This window comes from Pleurodeles waltl, chromosome 1_1, assembly GCF_031143425.1.
Source record: "Pleurodeles waltl isolate 20211129_DDA chromosome 1_1, aPleWal1.hap1.20221129, whole genome shotgun sequence".
Taxonomy (NCBI): Eukaryota; Metazoa; Chordata; class Amphibia; order Caudata; family Salamandridae; genus Pleurodeles; species Pleurodeles waltl.
In genome coordinates, this window is record NC_090436.1 from 759,232,894 (window position 1) to 759,256,615 (window position 23,722).

Genomic DNA, 23,722 nt, shown 5'->3' on the forward strand with positions numbered 1-23,722 from the left:
GGGGGAAAAGGACTGGCAGCAAAGGGGTTAAAAAAACATGGAAATTCACTGAAAAAAACAAAGTTTACAAGGACAGTATAGTTAGAAAATGGGATTAAAACACATAAATAGAAATTTACTTAAAAACCCAAAGATTACAGGGATGTTATACTTAGATTCACATTTTGCTTGCACATAACTATAGAAATCCAGCAGTTATAGTTATCTCAAGTAACTGTAACTTGTGCCCTAAGGTAATTAGGTTGAGGGCCCTACAAATAGCTCTCTCTCTCACTCTCTCTCTCTCTTTCTCTCTCTCTATGTATATATATTTACTCAAAAAATCAAAGGTGACAGGGACATTATAGTTAAGCTCACATTTTAAACATGCAAAACCATAGAAATTCACCTGCTATAGTTAAGTTATCTTAAGTAACTATAACAAATGTCCTAAGGTAGCTATAACTTGCGCCCCCACCATGCACAGCTTTTTCGTCAAAACCTTTACTGTAAATATTACATTTATATTATCAATTATGTTTTCAAAGATGTCATGAGTGCCGTAGTTTGTGGGGTAATTAGCAGTGCATGGCGAAGGTGCGGGTTATAGTTACATTACTACACAAGTTATAGTTACTTGAGATAACTCTAACTGTAACAGGTGACTTTCTATGGTGTTGTACATTTAAAATGTGAGCTTAACCATAACGTCCCTGTAACCTTTGTTTTTTTAAGTAAATTTCTATGTTTTTTTAATTCTTATTCCTAAATATGACATCCCTGTAACCTTTGTTTTCTTCAGAGAATTTCTATGTTTTTTCAACGTATAGTAACTTTCATTACTATACATTAATCTAACTACTGCTGTGCATGGACTTTGGCCATGCATGCCGGAGGTTGGCCAGGGCCCTGAAGCCAACCCCCTATAAGCACCCAACCTTGTGCCATGAATGGCCTCTTGCTGTACATGGAGGGGGTCGCCCGCAAGGCCTAACCTGTTACATGACCCTAGGCAAACCCCGCTAGCCACCCTTTACAACACAGGGCATTTATCAGACCAAGACCAATCTGGGCTCGCCCGGCTGCTTTGGTGACTCTAGATAACCTCGGGCCGATCGCACGATCGCACGTCCCCGTGATGGCGACAATACATTCGGATGTCTGCCCCATCAACTTTTATTTGGATAACTGTGGTAATTTTAGAGCTAATACATGCCGACGAGCGCTGACCTCCCGGGATGCGTGCAGTGCATGGCAGGAGTTGGCCACGGCCTTTCTCTCTGGGCAAGAGAACAGGTCTTTAGAGGCTGTATCTTGAGGTGAGAGTGTCTGTCTGGGTGTGGGTGTGGGAGTGGGTGCATCTTTGTCTTAGTGGGTGTGTAAGTGTCTGTGTGGGTCTGTGAGTGTGTGCATGAGGGTTTCAGTGGGTATGTGAGTGGTTGTGTGAGAGTTTGAGTGGGTCTGTGAGTGGGTGCACAAGGCTCTGAGTGGGTTTGTGGGTCAGTGGGTCTATGAGTGGGTGCGTGAGTGTCTGATTGGGTGTATGAGTGGGAGAAATTGATAGAAAGAGAGAGAGAGAAAGTGAGAGGGAGAGAGCTAGAGAGTTTTTAAGCTTTGATGTGTGATATCCTTAAAATGAGATATTTCTGTACAGTTAAAAAAAAATGTATCTGTCATATTTAAAAAGTAAAATAATTTATGGAGGGAAGCGAGTCCGGCTGGACTCAAAACCTGAGTGCTCAATGTTAAGGTCTGTGACTTCACAATAAGCTTTCCCCTGCTTTTCCTTTAGCCCTTAATGGGGTGTATGGGACCGCGAAGGAGTCCTCAGTGGCTCCCCCACTGTCCCTACTTATTTATTTATATAGTTATATATATATATATATATATATATATATATATATATATATATATATATAATTATTTTAATTTTTCAAAATGCCCTGTACGGGCTGTCTGGCACTGCGGGTTATGCCTCAAGGCTTACCTTGTGGTGCCATTGCTTCAGGAAGCAAGGAGCTGCTTTTAACAGCAGCACCCTGCTCGCTGAAGCATTTCATCTCTGTTCCCTGCACACTTGCAGGGGACAGAGATGAAAGCTTTGGTTTTTGACAGGGGACCTGTTTGACAGTTACTGCTGTCAAAAACCAAAGTGTTTGCTGTGGCTTGGTTGCAGATGCAAAGCTACAGCCAACCCACAGCAAACAGCTATCTCCCAGAGTGGGCACCACAGGACATTGCAGGAGCCGGCCCTGGTGGGTAGCGGTCCCCAGGGCCATCTGTGGCTCATCGAGGGGGGGCTCCTCCAATGTGTAAGAAGCCCCGGGGAGGTGGTGATCCCCGAGACAGTGGAGGGGCGCATGGCCCCCGCATTATTGAGAGCCTGGGGAGATGGTGGTCCTCAGGGAAGCAGGAGGGTGCTTCCCCCTGCATAAAATGTATAGCCCTGGGGTGGTGGTGTTCCACGGGCCAGGAGCCCCTGCATTATTCTGCAAATGCCCCCAGGAGCTTTAAAATTATGAAACGTGGAAGCCCGGGCTTCATTAAAAAAAAATAATAACTACGGATTTGTGACCCAGTTGCGACTCTGTGTCAAAAGTTTAAAAAAAAATACTTTTTAGCCCTGGGGATCCCTTTGAAACCCCTGCACCAGAGCTAAGGGGTCCGGGTATTCATACCTTGGCTCCTTTCCTCTATTTTTTACCATTTTGTTCTGGGATTCGGCTGAAGCCGAGTCCTAACATGGCTGACAGCACTTTACTGGCTTTCTTTCTGAAATGTTGTCAGCCAATCAGATCTCAGCACAAGAATATGAGGGGTCACAAGTCCTTCTCACACCTATATATGTACAAATTCGTTTTACCCTTAATTACTGACAGAATTTAAACCAAAATAAAAAAGGGCACTCCATCCATTAGTTTAGCTACTATCGCCTTTCAAAATCCCTATGGAAAAATGAGTGGGGAAAATGTGTTTTGGGACCCACCTTTTTCTCAATCCTCCCGGATGGATCACCCCAAAACTTTCCACACAGCAGCTGATGTGACTGGCAAATAAGTTTGGAAAGTTTTGTGAAGGTTTGTCAAGCAGCGCCTAAGGATTAGGCAAGTGAAATAATGCTTTTTATATAGAAGCTAGGTCCTACCTATAGCTACCTAGTGGCGACCATCAATATATATATATATATATATGAAGAAATTCTACGTCGCAGGGTCAGTGATGCAAAAAAAGTCACACTCCTGGATCACCTTCTCAAGTAAAGATTTATTCTCGCTGGCAATGCATTTTGACCTAACGGTCTTTGTGACAGCCTAAAACAACCAGGTGTAATTTCACGAATAAGTGTTTCAATAAAACTAAATATAGAAAACAGACACAGGGGGTCATTACAGCTTTGCGGCCGCCAATGCGGCCGCACTCCCGCGGTGCCCATTTGGACATCCCTGCTGGGCCGGTGGGCTGAAACCAAGTTTCCACCCGCTGGCCCAGCGGGGATGTGGGCCGCAACATGGGAGCTGGCTCCAAATGGAACCGGTGGTGTTGCGGCCGTGCGACGGGTGCGGTAGCACCCGTCGCGCTTTTCACTGTCTGCATAGCAGACAATGAAAAGCCGCAATTGGCCCTGTCAGGGGGCCCCTGCACTGCCCATGCCAGTGGCATGGGCAGTGCAGGGGCCCCCAGGGGCCCCACGACAACCCGTACCGCCAGCCTTTTCCTGGCGGTTCATACCGCCAGAAAAAGGCTGGCGGTCGGGGACTCGTAATCCCCTGGGCAGCGCTGCTAGCAGTGCTGCCCAGGTGGGTTATCACCGCCGGGGCAAATCTAGCGGAATACCGCTGGCCTCAGCGGTGCGACCGCGGCGCTTCCACCGCTGTCGTAATGGGCCAGGAAGCACCGCCAGCCTGTTGGCGGTGCTTCCGGCATTTTAGCCCTGGCGGTCTCGTACCGCCAGGGACAAAATGACCCCCACAGAGTTTTATTGTCTCCATAAAAGTAGACAGAAGACCCTGATAGGAGCCTGAAGACAGATTCCCGACCAAAGGCATTAAGGGAAAGGGACTAATACTCACACATTATAGACAAGGACTGTACAGAAATAGTAAATACCTTTATCACACATAACAAAGAGGTATTACATACTGTCCATATTGTCTAATCATTATCACATTAGAGAATAGACTCTGGAGGTTGAAACAGATTTAAGGTCCAGTGTCCTAAAATCATTGTAGCACACCCTAAAATCTCGAAGTTTTAATGCAAATTAAATCTCTTGTTTGAAAATTAGGCTAAGTGTCCTAATCAAACATGCCCACCTCCCCCTTGCATGAAAACCTGAGTCTTTTGGAAAAAACTAATACAGTGCTGCAAATTAGAAAAACGAAATATAACAAGAAGGACACCATGCACGTAAAGGGAAGGGTTTGAAAACAGAAGAGTACAGAGCTGGGGCACAATATATGAAAATGGGATGCCTCAGGAAATACAGGAAGAGTCATGGAAATGTCCGGAACCAGTTGCCAATAACCCAAAACTGAAAAAAATACAATTGCATCATCCGGAAGGAGGCAGAACACAACGTCAAGAATGTATAAAGAAAGACAGGCACTCATCCAATGTGTACAAACATCCCTTCATTCTCATTTAAACCATTTGGAGATTTGCTGCCTAGGAGAATGACATATTCTGATTCAGGAATCCTCAGCTTCATCCACCTGTCACTCCCTCATTGGGTCAAGGCCTCCCTATCATGCCAAAAAAAGATACTGTGTCAACATCTCTCACATGGAACTTGTTCTAAAATTATTTTCTTTATGGGGAAGATCATGCTCCCCCGTTTTGGAGGCCACAAAGACACTGCAGACATAAATGCAATAATCACTATTGCATGTGATAAACCTTTTTATGTCAACCATCTTCCCCATTGGAAGCTGATCATCCATCAGATACAAGGGGATTCAATGTTGTATGTGGTGATCATCCTCACCTTCCTTTCCTGACCCTGCATTCTTTGGTTCTTAACTGGCAGGTTCACTCTGGGGAGGTCTGCCACTTTCGCACAAGCTGTTCTCAGCACATTATCCCCAATCATAAATCTCCCCATCATTCTCCTTTCTTCATCCCTAAACGCATCTAGAGTGCTGCAGTTACATTTGGCTCTGATCAACTCACCAAACGGAATGCTCCATTTGAGCTTCTTCGAATGGTGACTCTGAGCATGCAATATGATGTGGCCTGAGGTTCCTGTCCTATGAAGACTATTCTGAATGGTGCTGTTCTCAATCCTCACCCACATATCCAAAAAGTCCATCTTAGTTTGATGTGACTTGTGCGTTAAACGTAAGATTAGGTCGTTGTTTGACATCTGCACATGAAATTGATCCAAATCTTGCTTGGGCCCATCCCAAATTACAAACAATTCAATAATATATCTAGTCCAAAACACTATGGGGCATATTTACACGACCCTAGCCCCACCTTGTGGCCCACTAGAATAGTTTTTCCCCCATGCTGCATTTACAAAGTGGCGCAATGCTTGCATTGCACCACTTTGCATCCCCTTGCGCCACATTTTGCCTGTGTCAGACATAATGTAATCAAGGGAGGCTTTCCAATGCAGAGAGGCAGAAAAAAAAATTCACTGTGTCACTTTGTCTGTCATTTTTATTGCTTGCTGAGAGCTGGTGTTAAAATGATGCACCCATTTAAATCTATGGGCCTCCCTGTGCTTTGCTGCATTACTGTCAACATTTTTGACACTATTGCAGCAAAGTGCCACAATACTACCAAAAATGTTGACGCTGTTGTCCTAACGACTGCCATGGTGTTGCATATTGTAAATATGGAGCAACCATGGTGTTGTTAGAAGGGGCAAGGGTGACGTAAGAAAAGTGGTGCATTGGGACTAATGCGCCACTTTCTTGTAAATATGCATCGATATGTTTAGTCATTTCTTCATACTCTCCAACCCATGCATGCTGTTCCTCCCACCAAGCAATACATATATCCATAAATATACTGCAATAGCTTGGCACAAAGCACCTGCCCATTGCGGTCCGGACAGTTGCCTGGAGCCATATATGGTGCTGATGACCGCCAGCCCCCAGCGCCAGCTCCTGCTTCCTCCGAAGTGCTCACCCTCAGGAGATAGTTGTTGTTGCTAGCTCCTGCCAATCAAAAGCAAACATAACTCCACCCCCAGCAAGGAGGAGAGTTAAAACTACTCCTGCTTGCTGGGAGCAAAGTTTGCATCTTTGTCCCTGCCTGCTATCATGCAGGCAGGGAAAGAGATGAAATGATTGCTCCCTCATGGGGAGCTGCATTTCCAGCAACTTCCTTTGTGTGGGAGCAATGCCAGCTCCTGCAGGAGGCAGGAAGCCAGCTGAGACCTTGTGGCTCCCCCCGCACGGTTCCCATAAAGAATACTGGGTGCCCTGGGTGGGGCCTGGTCACCCAGGAGGGTGTGGCAGGCCCCAGGGGTATGGGGTCCTCTGGACCAAAATCAGCCTACGGACGCGGGCCACATGACTCCCTCCAATTTTAATGTAAATAAATAGTCCATGCAGCCGCTATTTTTAATTGGTTGCCTCAGTGAGGTGGTGGTCTCTGGGGCCCCATGAAACTGCAGTGGGTACAAATACCTTGGCTTTGGTTCTAGGGTTTGTTTAGAAAAAAATTCTAAACAAAACTCTTAACCTTTCAACATTTTTTGGAAGTACAGCAGTAATCCTGCGCTACTCTGTACTTAAAAAAAATATATATATTGAAAGTTAAAACTATTTTAATCTACCTAGTAACATTTTACGGAAGCAGTAGCAGTTAAGACAAAATTACCAACCCTTGGGGCATATTTATAAGCCCCTAGTGCCACCTTGTGCCACATAGCATAATTTGTTTGACCGTAAGGTGGTGGTAAGTTGGCTTTTGCCCTGCACCGTATTTGCAAAGTGGCGCAATGCTTGCATTCCACCACTTTGCAACTTCTTGCGCCACAATATGCCTGCGTCAGGCATAATATATGCAGGGGGGGGGGGCGTTGTGCTGCAGTAAGGCCTGAAAAAATGGCACAGTGAAATTTACAAAATTTCACTGTGCCATTTTTCTGGCATTTTTAATGCCTGCTCAGAGCAGCCGTTAAAATGACACACCCATTTGAATCAACAGGCCTCCCTGTGCTTTGCTGCACTAGCGTCAACATTTTTTAAGCTAGTGCAGCAAAGCCCCACAATAGCACCAACATTTGTGACACTATTGTCCTAAAGACTACCATGGTGCACCATATTGTCAATATAGTGCAAACATGGTGTTGTTAGGTGGGGCAGGGCTGATGCAAGAAAAGTGGCATATCAGGACTGATCCATCACTTTTTTGTAAATATACCTCCTTCTGTTTACCTACATTGGAAGGCGTAATGCACAACACAGGGAAAGTATACTGAAAAACAACATGGCTGTCTTTAACTTTCGGAAGGCCAATGATTATGTACTCAGCTAATGACTTACAATAACTATGTACCATGCTACAAACCTTAAATACCCCCACTGTTCGTTAAAATACTGCAGTAAGACATATTTCTAACTGTAAATACATGAAAACTTTAAAACAAAATATTACATTATTTACTTGCACTACACAAAATAAACATCTGCACAACATAATATGTAATCTGGAAAACTTTAAATGAAATAACACACACACTTTTGGAACAATGCGAAAGATGATAACAAAGCTCAATAAATTTAAATACATTAAAAATTATAAAATATTTACAGTACTTACCTCCCGTAGACAAAATAAACATGTACACGATGTAACATTTAATCCTGCTAAATTTAAACAAAATTTCACTCCTAGTTTTGGCACATCACAAAATATAAAACTACATGGCTGATTGTTACAGTTACTGGAGATACCTTTAACTATAACAGGTGAATTCCTGTGGTTTTGTAAGTTTAAATTGTGAGCATAAATATAATGTCCCTGTAAACTTTGGCTTTTTAAGTGACTATATATATATATATATATATATATAAATGTACTTTTTTTTTTTTAGAAAACTGGGATGATCACATTAGCCCCCCAACTTCTCCCCCCCACCGCATTACAGGTGTTTTCCTCACTTTGCTGGTGCCCTGGGCACTGCTAAACAGTTCCATGGCCTGTGCTCTGATTACAATGACATAAGCAATGTAGGCTGATTATAATTATAATTGGCTGTGCCAACCTGCCTATAAGTCCTTAGTATATGGTTGGGCATGTAGGTTTAGGGACCTCAGCATAGGTAGTTCCCCCATAGGTGTACTGCTGTGATACCCAGTGTCATCCTAAAGGCAGGCCTGCTTTGCTGGCTGCTTTTAACTTAAAGTTGACACTAAATTCGACTTTGGAATTAAAAGTACTTCCAAAGTCTTAAACTACCTTATTTTGACATATGTCACCTATAAGCTGTGTCCTATGTAGTCCTAGGGTTGGGTGAGTTCTAACTATAAGCAGGGACATTATAAAATATGTTTTATAAGGCTTGGCGAGGGAAAAATAGCTACAACTGTGTCCCCCCGCCAATTGTGGTGAATGGGCTTCATAGGCTAACATGGGGTGACTTTATTTTAAATTAATATAGTTTCAGAAGGAGCTAAATATTTCACGTTTGGTCCCAAACTGATTGGTATAATAAATCCAACAACTTGACAATGTTAAATTTAATATAATAAACCCAGGGAAAAGAGTTTTAGAACTCCTTATAAAGGTTCAGCCTTGTAGTGCCCTTCTCTGATTGGCCAGCCTCTGGCAGCCTGGCCAGGCTGCATTAATGAGGTATGAAATGGCCTGGGCTGAACACAAAGGAAGTGCCCGATGGAGGAGATTGGCCTCAGCAGATGGCAGAACAGGATGTGGGGAGAGCAGTCAAATGGGTCTTCAAAGGAGGGAAGGACATTTGGGCCTGCAAGTGGACCTCCCCCATTTTCTGCAAACCCCGACAACAAGTTGCCCCCCTGATTAGATTAGTAGACGACTGGAGAGGGGTGTGTTAAGGGAACTTATCCACACCAGTGGGTAGACTCAGCCAAACCTAACTTCCAAAATTGAATTTCTACCATTTTTCATTTTAAGGAATCTTGCTCACTGAGACTGATTTTTGCCACCCTTCCCAGGAAGTGGTTATCCAAGAGGGTGGTGGCCTGCCTGTGATTGGACAGTTGCCCCCTGCTTTCCACCCCAGGAGCAAGGAAAAATATGGCCGAGCTCCATCTACACCTCAGATCCCTACCAGGAACAAAGACAAGAAGAAGAAAGACTGCCTTGCTGGATCACTGACCTTCACCTGGACACTGCACTCGGAAGGACTACACCAGCTGCACACTTGGGCTTCACCACAAAAAGGACTTTACCTGTCTTCATGCATTGAAGAAGGGATCCCTGTTTGCTACAGATAGGAAATAGCTAACTAAAGTCATCTGCATCAAACCCTGAAGGAACTGACCAGCTGACCACTGTCCAGTGGTCATTTCTGGATTTGAGCCAGGGGCATTCTGGGAGCTGGAGTCTTAACCCTCAAGGAGCAACTCAGAGCCTCTGGAAACTTAGGGTGAGCTGTGGACTCATAAAGGACCTTCAAAGACCTTCTTCAAAGATCCAGAAGTTTGGAGAAGACTGGAGAACTTTTGGGAAAAAGCTACATAAAGGGACCAACCTGACTTTGTGATTCAAACCAGCTTACATCGACCGCGACTCGGCCTGACTTGCAGGTTCTTCCTGCTAAAAAGCTCTGGTGCCCCAGACTTCCAGGATGTCACCGGGGGCTCTTGGAAAGGCAATCCGACAACTTTGACTCAAAATCGGCTTACAGTGGAGGGTCATCCAACGTCAGAGGGTAAAAGCTCCAAAAACGTTTTTAAGTCTGATCGTAGTCGGGACTTCCTGTGCAGTGTATCCAAGGAGGGCTCCAGGGAAGTCGGATCCAATTTCAAGTTCGGCCCGGACGAAGATTTCCGTTACGAAAAATCGTCTAAGTCCAAAGATAGAATTCATCTCCGAGGTCTCTGGCATTCCGTATCTGAAGAGGGCTCCAGGGAGGTCAGATCAGATTTGTGACTTTGTCTCGGTAAGAAAATTAATCAAGAAAAAGACTAAGGGCCTCATTACGAGTGTGGTCATCTTTAGAACGCATCCAGGATCACTGCTGTTGCGGTGGTCCAACCACCACATTAAAACCCTGGCGGTCAGACCATCAGGGAACCTCAAGCACCACCAGGATCCATGATCCCCGTGGCCTGGCAAAGATCATAATCAGCCAGGTCAGTGCTATCTTGTGGATAATGACCTTGTTCTCCTCCAGCCTTTTTGGCCTAGACTGGTCAGGAAGGTCCCCCATGTCATGAAGGAGGATAAAAGAAGGTGAGAATGGCTGCCTAAGAGCAATAGAATCACCAAGGGTAGTTCCCACCGCCTCCCACAAGGGCTGGATCGAGGGACAGTCACAAAGCATGCGGGTCTGATCACACCATTCTGCACAATTTCGCCGGGGTCCAGTACCAGCCGTGAAGCATTTTAAAGAGACAGAACTTCAGAAGGGCTTCCTGGATTCCCCTGTCCAGGGCCATCATGATGTCTGTCCAATCCTCCTCCTCAATCTCAGTTCAGAGGCAGAGTTGCCACTTGGAGCGTAGGTTGTTTAGGAGGGGTTGTTAGTATAGGTGATGTGTGAGCAATTCGTAGAGGCCTGACATTTTGCTCTTAAAGCAGCCCCATGTCGCTAGGTAAGACAGAACAGGAGAGGCTTGGAGGGTCCAGGAGTAGGCTCCCATGGTGCATCGGCGACAGTGCTGAAGTTGTAAGTAAAGCCAAGCCTGGTCTGGTTGGAGGCCATATTCCACCCGCCGTGTGTGAATGATTTAATTTCACCATTCAGGATGAGCTGATCCAGGTGTTTGACACCGGCTGCACTTCATTGTGCCCGATGGAAGGTATCCCCTCCTATACGTAGGCATTCATCACCCCAAATAGTGTCCCTCTTGTGGAGATAGGGGTGTGTACAGAGAAAGCGATATGCCCAGCGTAAGGCTGCATGAGCCACCCCTATCACCGGGTTATTGGGGCTCAGCTTAGAAGTGCAGGCTCTGTATAGGAAACTGAGGCCACCCTGACTGGAGAGAAGCTTGCCTTCTATGAGGACCCATTGTGGCGGGTCTGGCACTTCAGGTAACATATGTGGCAGTTGAGATAGGTGGAGGGCTATGGGATATTGTTCCACTGATGGAAGTCCCATACCTCCACAAGAATGATAGGCCATGAGTTTAGCAGGTGACAGGCAGGGAAGAGAGGAGCCCCACACAAAAGCGTGAAACTCTTAACCTCTGGCTGGGTGGTTGCCATGAAGGCAGCAGCTACCCTGTCAGGAGTTTGGCAGACGAGCTTTCCCAGCTGCCAAACTCTTAATTAGGCCATAAGTCTGAGAGTAAACTTTTGACCGAACCTCCCGCTTGCTGTAGCCATGCAGGCCTCCATTACAGCTGGCCTCAAATTTTGACCCTACCTGAGTTGAGTGCGACCAGATGTCCAGATTGTCGCTTTTAGTTTCTATGCACTACAAAACATCTATTCCTTAAAAATTCATATCTGTTGTTCCCATTATCCGATTTAAATCGTTTTGGTGTCATAAAAATATAATCTATTATTGTAAATTGGTGTTGGATTTTTATTGTGTTTTGTGTTTTACTTATTTACTGTTTTGTGATTTTTAAATGTTTTACACACCTGTCTCCTAAATTAAACCTTGTCACTCGTTGCCAAGCTACTAAGGTTTGAGCTGGGATTAATTTATTGAGACCTGACTGGACCTAGTGGGGGTTAGTGGCTTACTGCTAAGTGTAGGTACTTACCTGCCCTTACCAATAATCCAACATTCCAACACACACATATATATATATATATATATATATATATGTTTGTAGTTACGCAAAGAATCAGTGCTGCACTCTCGTGAACCTCAGATATCCAAACAAATTTAATTAAAATCAGTCCTCCACCAACGCATTTCAACCATTACGGTCTTGATCACGGTGACAAGTCTGTTAACAATAATGATGTTAACATTGTTTTGTTAATGAACTTGACACTGTGATCTACCTGGAAATCTGAGGTTCACAAGAATGCAGCACTGATTCTTTGATTATCTATATTTGAGGATACTGGTCATATCCTAATGCTGGCACCAGCAGTCAGTGCGCACCGTTTCAGACCACTGAGCTTTAAATGTGACATTTAGGGACTTATTTATAGGCCCCCTAGCACCACATTGTACCACACTAACGGAATTTATTTTTATGTTAATATGGCCCAATGAGGCAAAAATCCCCACTCTGTAACCCTTTGCACTACATTATGCCTGCACCAGGCATAATTTATGCAAAGGGGCATTCCCCCATTAAGGGAGCCAGTATAATGGTGCAAGGAAATCTATGAGATTTCCTTGCGCCATTTATTATGGCACTTTTAACGCCTACTCAAGAGGGTTTCCATTCTTTAGAATGATCACTATGTACTCTGCAGGAGTAGCGCCAATATTTTGGCACTACTCCTGCAGAGTACATCAATAGTGTCATAAAAAATGACACTATTGCCCCCTACCCTGCGCCATGGTGCTCCGTATTTTAAATATGGTGCACACATGGTGGCAGTAGAGGGGGCGCTAAGGGGCACAGGGAAAGTGGTGCTGCAATCGGTGCATCGCCACTTTCCATAATTTGGCCCATTAATGGCGGAGTCCGACATGAAGAAACTGCTGTAATCTAGAATTTGCTGCAGTGTTAAACAAGGGACATGAGTTTCCTGCATATGTAGTAGACATTGAAGATGAGAACAGCCTGGAGGTGCATGGACTTCAATGTATGCCTGGTGTTTTCCCTGCAACATCAACAACTCCAGGGTCAGTCTGACAGATGGTGAGCATTTGACCCTGGTTAATATTTCCTTCATGATGAGGCGACCCTCACAATGTAAGTGTTTCTGGACTTTGTGGAAATGATGTTTGTCATGCATAGCATTGGAACTGCCTTATGGGAGGAACTGGAAACATGAGATATATTCCAATATAGTAAAAGTGATGCTTGCACACAGAGTATTAACGGAGCATGGACTGTGCCTTTTCAAACAACAATGGGATTCACTTTTTACTTTTAGTCAAAATACACTACAAGTACCAGAATTCCCACTGGGGGATGAAAGGGAGTGTAATTAACATTGTTATTGTTAACAAACTTTACACTATGATCAAGGCTGTAATGGCTGAAACGCATTGGTAGAGGATTGATTTTAATTAAATCTTCTTGGCTATCTGAGGTTCACGAGAGTGCAGCACTGATTTATTGCTTATTCATATTTGAGGATATTGGCCATATCCTAACGCTGGCACCAGCAGTCAGAGCGGGCCGCTTCAGACAGCTTTGCTTTAAATGTGACATTTAGCAGCAGTGCTTGACATGAAGAAACTGTTGTAATTTATAAAACTACACGGCTGATTGTTACCTTTGGTAAGTACAGCCATGAGCCTATATCATCACCAGTTTCAAGCCCCATGTATTGTGGTTTACCTTCAACAGTAGTTGACTTTATCCTAGCACACTTTATGCTATGTACAGTATGCCAAGCCAATTTATGACACTCCAATATACTCCACTAAATTCTACACTAAACCATTTCCACTTAACTGTACGCTGCTCTACTGCACTGTACGCTACTCCAGTGTACACCACCAACTCTACTGTATTATGCTGCTCACCTCTGTATTCTATTATACTTTCATGTATGCCACTTTACTTGACACCCTACACTATGATGCTTCCAATTGTGTGTTATTCCACTGTACACAACTCCACTTTACGCCATTCCACTTAATGCTTCTCTGGTATACTCCACTCTATGGTACACTATTGGAGTGTACATTATTCCAGTGTATGCTATTCCACTGTATGCCACTTAGGGGGTTATTACAACTTTGGAGGAGGTGTTAATCCGTCCCAAAAGTGACGGTAAAGTGACGGATATACCACCAGCCGTATTACGAGTCCATTATATCCTATGGAACTCGTAATACGGCTGGTGGTATATCCGTCACTTTACCGTCACTTTTGGGACAGATTAACACCTCCTCCAAAGTTGTAATAACCCCCTTAGTCTACTAAAATAAGTATACACCACTGTAGTTTGCCACAATATTCTGTATGCTATTTCAGTTAAAATAATTACATTCTGCGCTATTCTAGGAAACAACACTTCAGTGTACATTAATAGACTCTATGCTTCTATAACAAACCCTATTTCATTCTACCACACTCTACTCTATGCTACTCCCCTTCATACCACTGCAATGTGTGTTTCAAGACTTAACACTAGTAAACTCAGCGATATTAAAATAGCCACTACTTGATTGTACTCTGCTCCACTTTATGGCACTACACTTCATAGTACTCCAGTATATGTCATTGTACTGTACTCTATTACACCATACCCTATTGTAGTGTATGCTATTCCCCTCTGCACTACTGCACTGTATGGCTGTGCAATATATGCCACTACACTACATAATTTTACTTTACAACACTACAGTATACCACAGTCGATTTTATGCAAGCCTGCTCTACACTCAGCTGTATACAACTCCACTCTACCACACTCCAATGTATGTCTCTCGAATGGATGATATTTTAGTTTATGATATTGAAATGTATTTCCCTACACTATACAACATTTCACTTTAAAAACTACAGTCCACTCTACACCTCTACAGTCAATGCAAATACTCTCTACAATATTTACAGACAGCAACTACACTTTACTACGCACTACTTTATGTCATCCCACTGTATACCACTACACTATGTGCTGCTAAATGAATGCCATTGCAATATACAACACTTTGCCTCATTCTGCCTTATTCCAGTCAGTACACAACAATATAATACTTCATGTATGTTTAGTATACACACACCCAACTTATCTACATAAACAACAGAAATTGTACAGTTATAGTTATATATTAATTGTATAATGTAAGCACCAATTTCACACTAATCTAAGTAATACTTATAACTCACATTTCAAATTACACACCACCTTAAAATGCACATAACGTGTACCTTTGTACACAATCTACTCCCCTCACCCACCATACTACATTAATTATAACTTGCTCCTTCTCCATCCACTACCTATACCTTTGTGTATTACAGTTATTAGAGCATGTGAAATCACTGCATTATTTACAACACTCATACCATGTGGATTTACATGATTTGCCCGAACACACTGCACAGTACAGTGGCAACTTATAGCTAATATTGAGAAACCCATGTGAAGCAAAACTAGAAACATTTTTAGCCGCTATCCCTTAGGATTCCTGTTGGATAAAAAAAAACCTGGAAGCCGGGACCGCATTTTTCTGTTATAGGCCGGATGGAGCCCATCCCCAAAGCCCCATTGTTTATTTGAGGTGTGAGGAGGCACATGGCCCCCATCCATAATCCATTATAGGCCATGGGTAGCCATGCAGACTCTTCCCCCTTTACAAAAATAACACTGCCTTGGTAAATGGGGTCCTTAGGGCTTTCTGGGCTCAGAGAGGGCCACATGTCACCCTCCCCTTTAAATATACAGCCTGCCTCCCCTTTATTTTTGGTATAGCCTGAGGGGATAGAATTCCTGAGGCCTAACAAGGTTCAGGAGGGGAACTACTTGGCCCCCTCTTCTTCTTTATTATATTTGGCTCCTGCGCTCAAAGGCAAACCCTTTGCTGTACATGACAAAGGCTGTGCATAGTGTGGGGTTGACAGCCTGTTAGGGGTTTGGCCACAGGGTCTGGCAGAAAGCCAAGCCCTTTCCTGAACCTTGCTGAGCACATCAAAAGGACATATGGAGCTTGGGGTTGGCTGCCTACAAGGAGATGGAAGCAGAAACTGGCTGCAACACAGACCATGCAGCCAACCCCAAACCATGCATGAGCAAAGGTCCTGCAAAGCATGGGATTGGCTGCAAGCCAGGCCCTGCATCCAGTACCACGCCATGTGTGTCAAAAAGCAGCTGTCTGCAGAGGAGTTAGCTGCCTGTGGAGGGTTTGCCTCAGGGCCTGACTGCAAGCTAGGCCATTGTGCCAACACTCCGGTGTGCGTGGCCAAAGGTGACGAGCGTTGGCTTTACCTATAGTAAGAAAATATTATTTCACATAAAAAAACTAGAAAAAAATATATTTATAATATATTTATAATATGTATATTATATACATATTTTTTTCTTATAAACATTGGATTTAGACCCCGATTTCTGACTGTTCTTTTGCTATTTATATATATATATATATATATATGTGTGTGTGTGTGTGTGTGTCGTGCAGTCCTCGCCAGCAATCCGATTTCAATGCAATGTAGTCAGATTGCTTTTTGCGTTTCTATGGTAATAAAATATGACTTCACGTAAAAAAACTAGGGAAAAATATACATATTCATAATATGTGTATTATATACATATATTTTTTTATAAACATTGGATTTAGACCCCGATTTCTAACTGTTCTTTTGACATATATATATGTGTGTGTGTGTGTGTGTGTGTGTGTGGTGCAGTTCTCGCTAGCAATCCGATTTCAATGCAATGTAGTCGGATTGCTTTTCAATGAGGCCCTGGTCAAATCTCTGGCAATCCAGAGCTTTAAGTGGGACGAACCTGAAATTCAATCCAGATTGTAGTTGAAGGTAGTCAACTTGGCTCCCATTGTTGGGTCAGTCCACTTCTGGAGCTTTTTCTAAAAGTTGCTCCAAACTTCTCCAAGGTTCTAGAACTTCCTCTTAAGATTCCCTTCAGGGTTCAACGTGTCCAAAACACAAATCTAAGGGTCTAGATGCTCTAAGATGGTCCTTGGAAGTTTGGACTACAATTCCCACAATGCACCTGGCAAACTCCTCAAAAGTCCACTGGACACACTGCAGTCTGGTGACGTCTTGTTGAAGATGGTACATGAAAGCTCTGTTAACTGGTTACTTTCAAGGAGTCCACACCTTTATCATTTTGGAAGCAAGGCAAAGTCCTCAGGGCTGTAGTTCCCAGTGTGCAGGAGGAGTAGTCTTTAAGGAAGCAGTCCTTTAGGGTGCAGACCAGGGTTCCAGCAGGGCAGTCCTTCTTCTCCTTCTAGTTTCAGGCAGCAGATCTGAGTTAATATGCAGCTCTCACATATTTATTCAATGGTCTAAGGGGACAAGCAGGGGGCACCCCTGTGAAATAAAACGCAGAGTGCTGCCCAAAAGCTTGACAACTCCCCCCAGAATATGTCATATTCTTGTGCCAGAAAGCACTGCACTTTTTCAAAATTCAAGATGGTGGATTTCTCTCTAGAGGAGTAAGACCTGTATAAGTCAACCTACTGCTGTGACTCATTTCCATTAACACCCCCCCTTCAGAGCATCTGAAAATGTAATTCCTTGGCCTGCTATCTAGCTGTGGTGTACAGAAAGAGAGGGTAGGCCTGGCTGGCATGTCTTTCTATCCTGTTCTCCTTATAGTCAAGGGTGATTTACCCAGCCTCCTTCCTGGCTTGTGCTCTGCAGATGCAGAGCTTCCCCTCCAGATAACCCCTGCTCTATTCAGACTAGTTCTCACCTCATCAAAACAGACTGGCTTGTTAAGGCTGACCAATCAGCAGAGGCTGATAGAAGGCTGAATTTTGGCTCACAGAAAAAGAAAGTTTTATAACTTCTTTAATGTAATAGAGCTAAAAAAATGTTTTTCGACAAAAAAATTACTGCAAATATTACATTAATATTATCAATGATGTTATGAAAGATAGCATGAGTGGCCTAATTTGTCGGGTAATTGGCAGTGCATGGTGAGGGCGCGAGTTATAGTTACCATAGGGCATGAGTTATAGTTACCATAGGGCACGAGTTATAGTTATTAGAGATAACTCTATCTATAATTGGTGAATTTCTATGGTTTTGTAAGTTTAAAATGTGAGCCTAACTATAACATCCCTGTAACCTTTGTTTTTTTAAGTGAATTTCTATGTTTGTTTTAAAATTCTATTTCCTAACTATTACTTCTCTGTAAACTTTGCTTCTTTCAGGGGATTTTCATGTTTTATTTAACAAATTGTAATTTTTATTACTATAAGATAATCCAACCACCGCCGAGCTGCAGCCAAGCCACTGCACACAGCTATGTCCTGGGGGTGGGCACCGAGGGACATAGCAGGAGCCGGCCCTAGGGGGTGGAAATACCCAGGGTCATCAGTGGTTCCAAGTGGGGCGCTGCGTGGTCCCCCTCCAACTGTGTACACAGCCCCAGGGAGGGGGTGGTCCCAGGGACTTGGGGGACCTAAAGGGACCCCCTTTGATTTTTTAAATATTTTCCCCTGGAGTGCTGGTCCCCAGGGTGTGGGGGTTGCACGGCCCCCTGCTCAAAATACAGCATAGCCCCAGGGGGTGGTGGTCCCTAGGGCACAGGGGGCCACACGTCCCCCACCCAAAATTCAGTGTAGCCCTGGGGGGGGGTGATCTATGGGTCCCATTTATCACCAGCAGAGATGTCATCAGTAAGGTCACTGACCCTGCCATGTGTGATGTAATATGTGAGGTCATATGCAGAGCATTGCAAGATCATAAGTTATATTATAGTTACCTCAGGTGACTATAACTGCTGAATTTCATTGGTTTTGTGCAAGTGAAATATGAGCCTAACTATAACACCAATGTAACCTTTGTTTTTTCAGTGAAAATAGATAGATAGATAGATAGATAGATAGATAGATAGATAGATAGATAGATAGATAGATAGATAGATAGATAGATAGATAGATAGATAGATAGATAGCAATTATTTGTCTTCAGGACAGAAGTGCAGGCAGCCTGCAGTATCTACTCATGACATTTCACGTAAATTAAGACTGATGCCAAGTATACGAAACCTGTTGCTGCACTCCATTTAGCTGCACTAATGAAACCAAGTCACAATAGGACAAGGGGCCTATTTAGAGTTAGGCAGAAAGTGTCCTCCGTCAAAAACCCGGTAATATATCCTGCCTGTGAAACTCGCAGTTTACCCGCTGTATTGAGAGTCAGAGAAACTGCAAGTGTCAAATAGTGGAACACATCCTGGCTCTGTAGGGGGAAACCTTTGACGGTGGACCACCATCAAACTATTTCAAACCTCTGTCCTAGTTATGGCAAGCCTATTTCCGGAAATCCGGGTTTCCTCAACAACAAAGTAAATACCCACCCGCCCCACCACCCCCACACTAGGAGATACTTTACAGCATGTCAATGCCTTTTTATATTTTGTATTTCAATAAAATCTCCAGCTTTAGGAGTTCTTGATTGTCCATCCACCACTTCCCCCTAAAAACAAAATCAGTGTTTTTCTGTATTGTTTCTTTCTCTTCTTTCTTATTTGTTCCTTCAACCTTCTCCCATTTACTCTGATATGTTAGCTCCATTTTACAATGCTGCCTTTACAGTGCTTATTTGTCATGATTTTATCATGCCTTTTTGACTCTGGTGGAGTTTGAAGTGACTTATATATGCTGATTTTTTATATGGTACTCTTCCACTGGGTGCTTGTGATATAAAGCCATTTCTTAATGTTCTCTCTTCATTTACAATACAAATACATACTTTCTAACAAAAAAATATGGCATTCATTCGCAGATCTGCACAGTGTTTTAGCAAATGATACCCCATTGATATGTATTCAAGCATTTTCAATGCAATGGGTCTTGAATCTGCTCGAGTTAGAGCTCTTAGGGGCATATTTATACTCCGTCAAAGCCGAATGTGCGTCAAAAAGTTTGATGCACATTCGACGCAAACCTTGCCCCATATTTAAACTTTGACACCCAAGCCCGCAGACGTCAAAATCCCACCGCGTGCGTCATTTTCTGGATGCCGGAAACCGCCTTGCGTCATATGCAAGGTAGGCGTTCCCGTCCAAAAAATTAAAAACGCCCGTGCGTCGTATTTATGCTTCCGGGCAAAAATCCCGCACTGCCGGGAGGCGGAGTCGGAAAATGACGCACAGCCCGATTTGTGTCAAAAATGAACGCCTGGGTCAGGGCAGGTGTTAAAATTGGTCAAACACACCTGTATTTAATCAGAACACACAGAAGCAACAGCAGAGCAGCCAAAGGGAGACATGGAGGGGCTTCTCATCCAGTGTGCACGCAGACGCAGAGCACAGCAACAACAACAGCAGCTACCACAACACCAGCAGGGACCCCAAAGGCAAGGCAGAAGGCAGGAGAGGATATTCCGCACCAGGACAACCCTTCATGGCCTCAGGGAACATGACATCATCCAGAGGTACAGGTTGAACTGGCAAGCCATTCAGCAGTTGCTGCGCAACATTGAGCCACAGTTGGCACCCACCTTGCTGACACCCCGCACCATCCCAACAGAAACCAAGTTGCTAGCTGTACTTCACATGTTGGCAAGTGGCTCCTTTCAAATCACTGGCGCCCTGGTTGCCGGGATATCACAGCCATCATTCTCTGCCTTCTTGCCCAAAGTACTGGATGCCATCATTAGACTCACATCCCGCCACATCTGCTTCCCAAACACATAGCAGAAGCAGCAGGAGACAAAACAGGGGTTTTACCTCATAAATGGATTCCCACATGTCCTTGGTGCCATTGACTACACACATGTACGCCTTGTGCCACCTGCTGCAACTAAACACACCTATACCGCAACAGGAAGCACACACACACCATCAATGTGCAGGCCATTGTGGATCACCAAGGATTGATCACCAACATTGTGGCAAAGTATCCTGGGAGTGTCCATGACTCATTCATCTTCCGTCACTCTACCATCAATCAACACTTCCTGGATGGACGATATGGCAATGGACTACTTGTTGGTAAGTACAGAAACCTACTTATATACACACTACACAGCAACCCTCTAGAACACATCCACCATGACAGCAACATGTGGACAGGGACACACTGAGGTTGTGACACCGCTAGCCATGTTTAATAGGTCTGCAGTGAACGTGTCATACATCTGAAATTAGTGTACAGTCTAATGTCAATATGTCAATGATCACAACGTATGGAGAGGTTTGGCTAATTGTCACCTTTCAAAATGTAAGCGTCACACTGATGTTTAAATTAATCCATTGCACATGTCTAAAGGTATGGGATGTCCAGGATAAATAGATGCTAACGTGTTACCACCACTGTCAATTTGAATCTGTGTATGGAACTATCATCTATAGAACTATGTGTGAAGACACAGGGACACCTGTATCACAAGTCACAATGCTAGGGATTGCACACTGTACTGCAAATCCCTAAACATACTGCTGACAACCGGTCAGCAGGCACACACCCGTTCAGCCAAGGAAACAACCCAATGCAGATGTCACATCCTAGAAGCCTAGGAATCAATATAATAACACAAAAGAGCCACAGACAACACAAGACAACTACTGCCATGCAAGGTGATATGAATGGGGCAAGATACGTCAACATGATCCCAATAATTTTCTCTTTCAGCTGATCAGGGGTATGGGATCCAGCCATGGATTTTGAAACCATTTGGCAACCCAAGCACTGCAGCAGAGCGTGCCTACAATGAGGCACATAGGAGGACACGCACCATAGTGGAGAGGACCTTTGGCATCCTCAAGTCGAGATTCAGGTGCCTCGACATCACTGGTGGCAGCCTCCTATATTCACCAGAAATGGTCTGTAAGATCATTTTAACATGTGCCATCCTGCACAACATTTGTATACGAAGGAACATTCCCCTATTAGAACCAGAGCCACAAATGCCTGAAGAGGAGGTAGAGGAGGATGCTGGCCTGCAACACGAGGGGGAACAACAAAACACAGCTGCTGGATTGCGTAAACGCCAACATATTGTGAACAATTTATTTTGAAACAACTCACCATCACCACTGTAGCAACATATGTAAATAAACACTGATAATAATCACCATATCATGGTCTGGGTAATCATTTTTACTCACCTTTATCTCTAACTATCAGAATAAGAGTGTAGCCTCATGGAGCATTGCTGACATACCGATCAGGACACAGAACATTCCAAAGCAATTGTGATGCGTGTTACACAACAGTCACATACACACACACTGTAAACAACATATATCCTGTACATTTCACCTTTGAAGGGCAATAGCAGAGGACCACACCTATTTCACACATACACGTTGGCAACATGGTTCATCGCAGCATATGGCACACAAGTAGGACACCATCAGTCTATAAGGGAAAGAAATGCCTCATACATAAGGCAGTGGATGTGCTATTGCATTGGTAACAGGAATGTATGACCAGACCCTTGACAGCAGTAAGTCGTACAGAACCTATCTTTGCAAGGACTATCTGTGACTAGAGTTCCATATGAGCAGAACATAGATAGCACAAGTGCCACACCTATGACAAGCATTGTGCACATGACATTCCATGTACATGTCAGCCCATGTCCTAACTCCTGACACACCCATGCGCCTGGTCTCACCCCACCTGTCTGAAGAGGTCCCTGGAATGGTAATATGTGCACCCAGATATTCCCTCCTCTACACACAGACTAACAATAGTAATCCAGTGTGCTTCACGCTTTCGTATGGTATGCCATTGTCATAGTACACCTGACTGCATGGACGTCAGGTAAGTTAATACACTGGCTTGTACTTTCTAAGCCCTGTTATCACCTGTAGATTGCTTCCCATGTGGAAGGTACTGTTGGCCATTTGAACTCAAATCTCACCTACAGGACTTGTGAGAAACTGATGCAGCACACACCTGTGAGCACCTCCATGCAGACCACCCATTTGAACATGCACTGCCCTTGCAGATGCTTGGAACAGCATATAAGCTGTCATTTTCTGGATTACACTGTTATGCATTGCTAGAAAAATAAGCCGTGTAACACAGCCCTTGGGTTTATGTGTCACCTTCCAAAACACAGGACAAACACAGTCTTCCATGTCAACTGTCTTGTTCGTCCTCCGACCAGTCTTAGTCAGACCACTGAGTATGTACCTTGTGAAATTGCTGGATCCTGATTGACCCTGCATCCTGTCAGCCTGACTGGCACCTGTCTGTGCGTTACCCAAAGGTTCCTTGTGTCTACATATGTACCACACTTGCTTTCCCAAACCTCACATTCCTCAGGGGGTATTTTGTCAGGTGCTTCCTCAACGCATACTCAAATACATTGTATAGCATAATCTGCTTTTTTATTGTATCATACTTGTAAACTTGTCTCCAAATACAAAAATCATGGCCTATCCCTTGTCTGGGTCTTATGTATGCATGAACGACAAAGTGTGACAGTGTACCAGGGCCGTATACAGGGATTGGGTATGGTGCCTCCAGCAGAACCAGCAACCTCTGATAATGTGCATGACAATTCCACACGTTAGGACCCTGACAGTTCATACGCTGAATCAGATTGCTCACAAAATATTGATGGCCTGTGCATGCTGAATAGCTGCAAGATTAATCAACACAGAGGCTATGATGTTCCCAGATGCAGTGGGAACTTTACAGGCCAACCGGTGTACAAATGTTGTAAATGACACCTGCCGGAACATGACCCCTGAGATATGATCCCACTCAGCACACCAATGTTGCCCTGTTGACAGTCTCATAACACGTCTGCAGTGACAGGGTGGGACCATCCCCATGTAGGTTCTCATATCCTCATCGACTTTACTTCCATTGATCTCCAAAGGATAC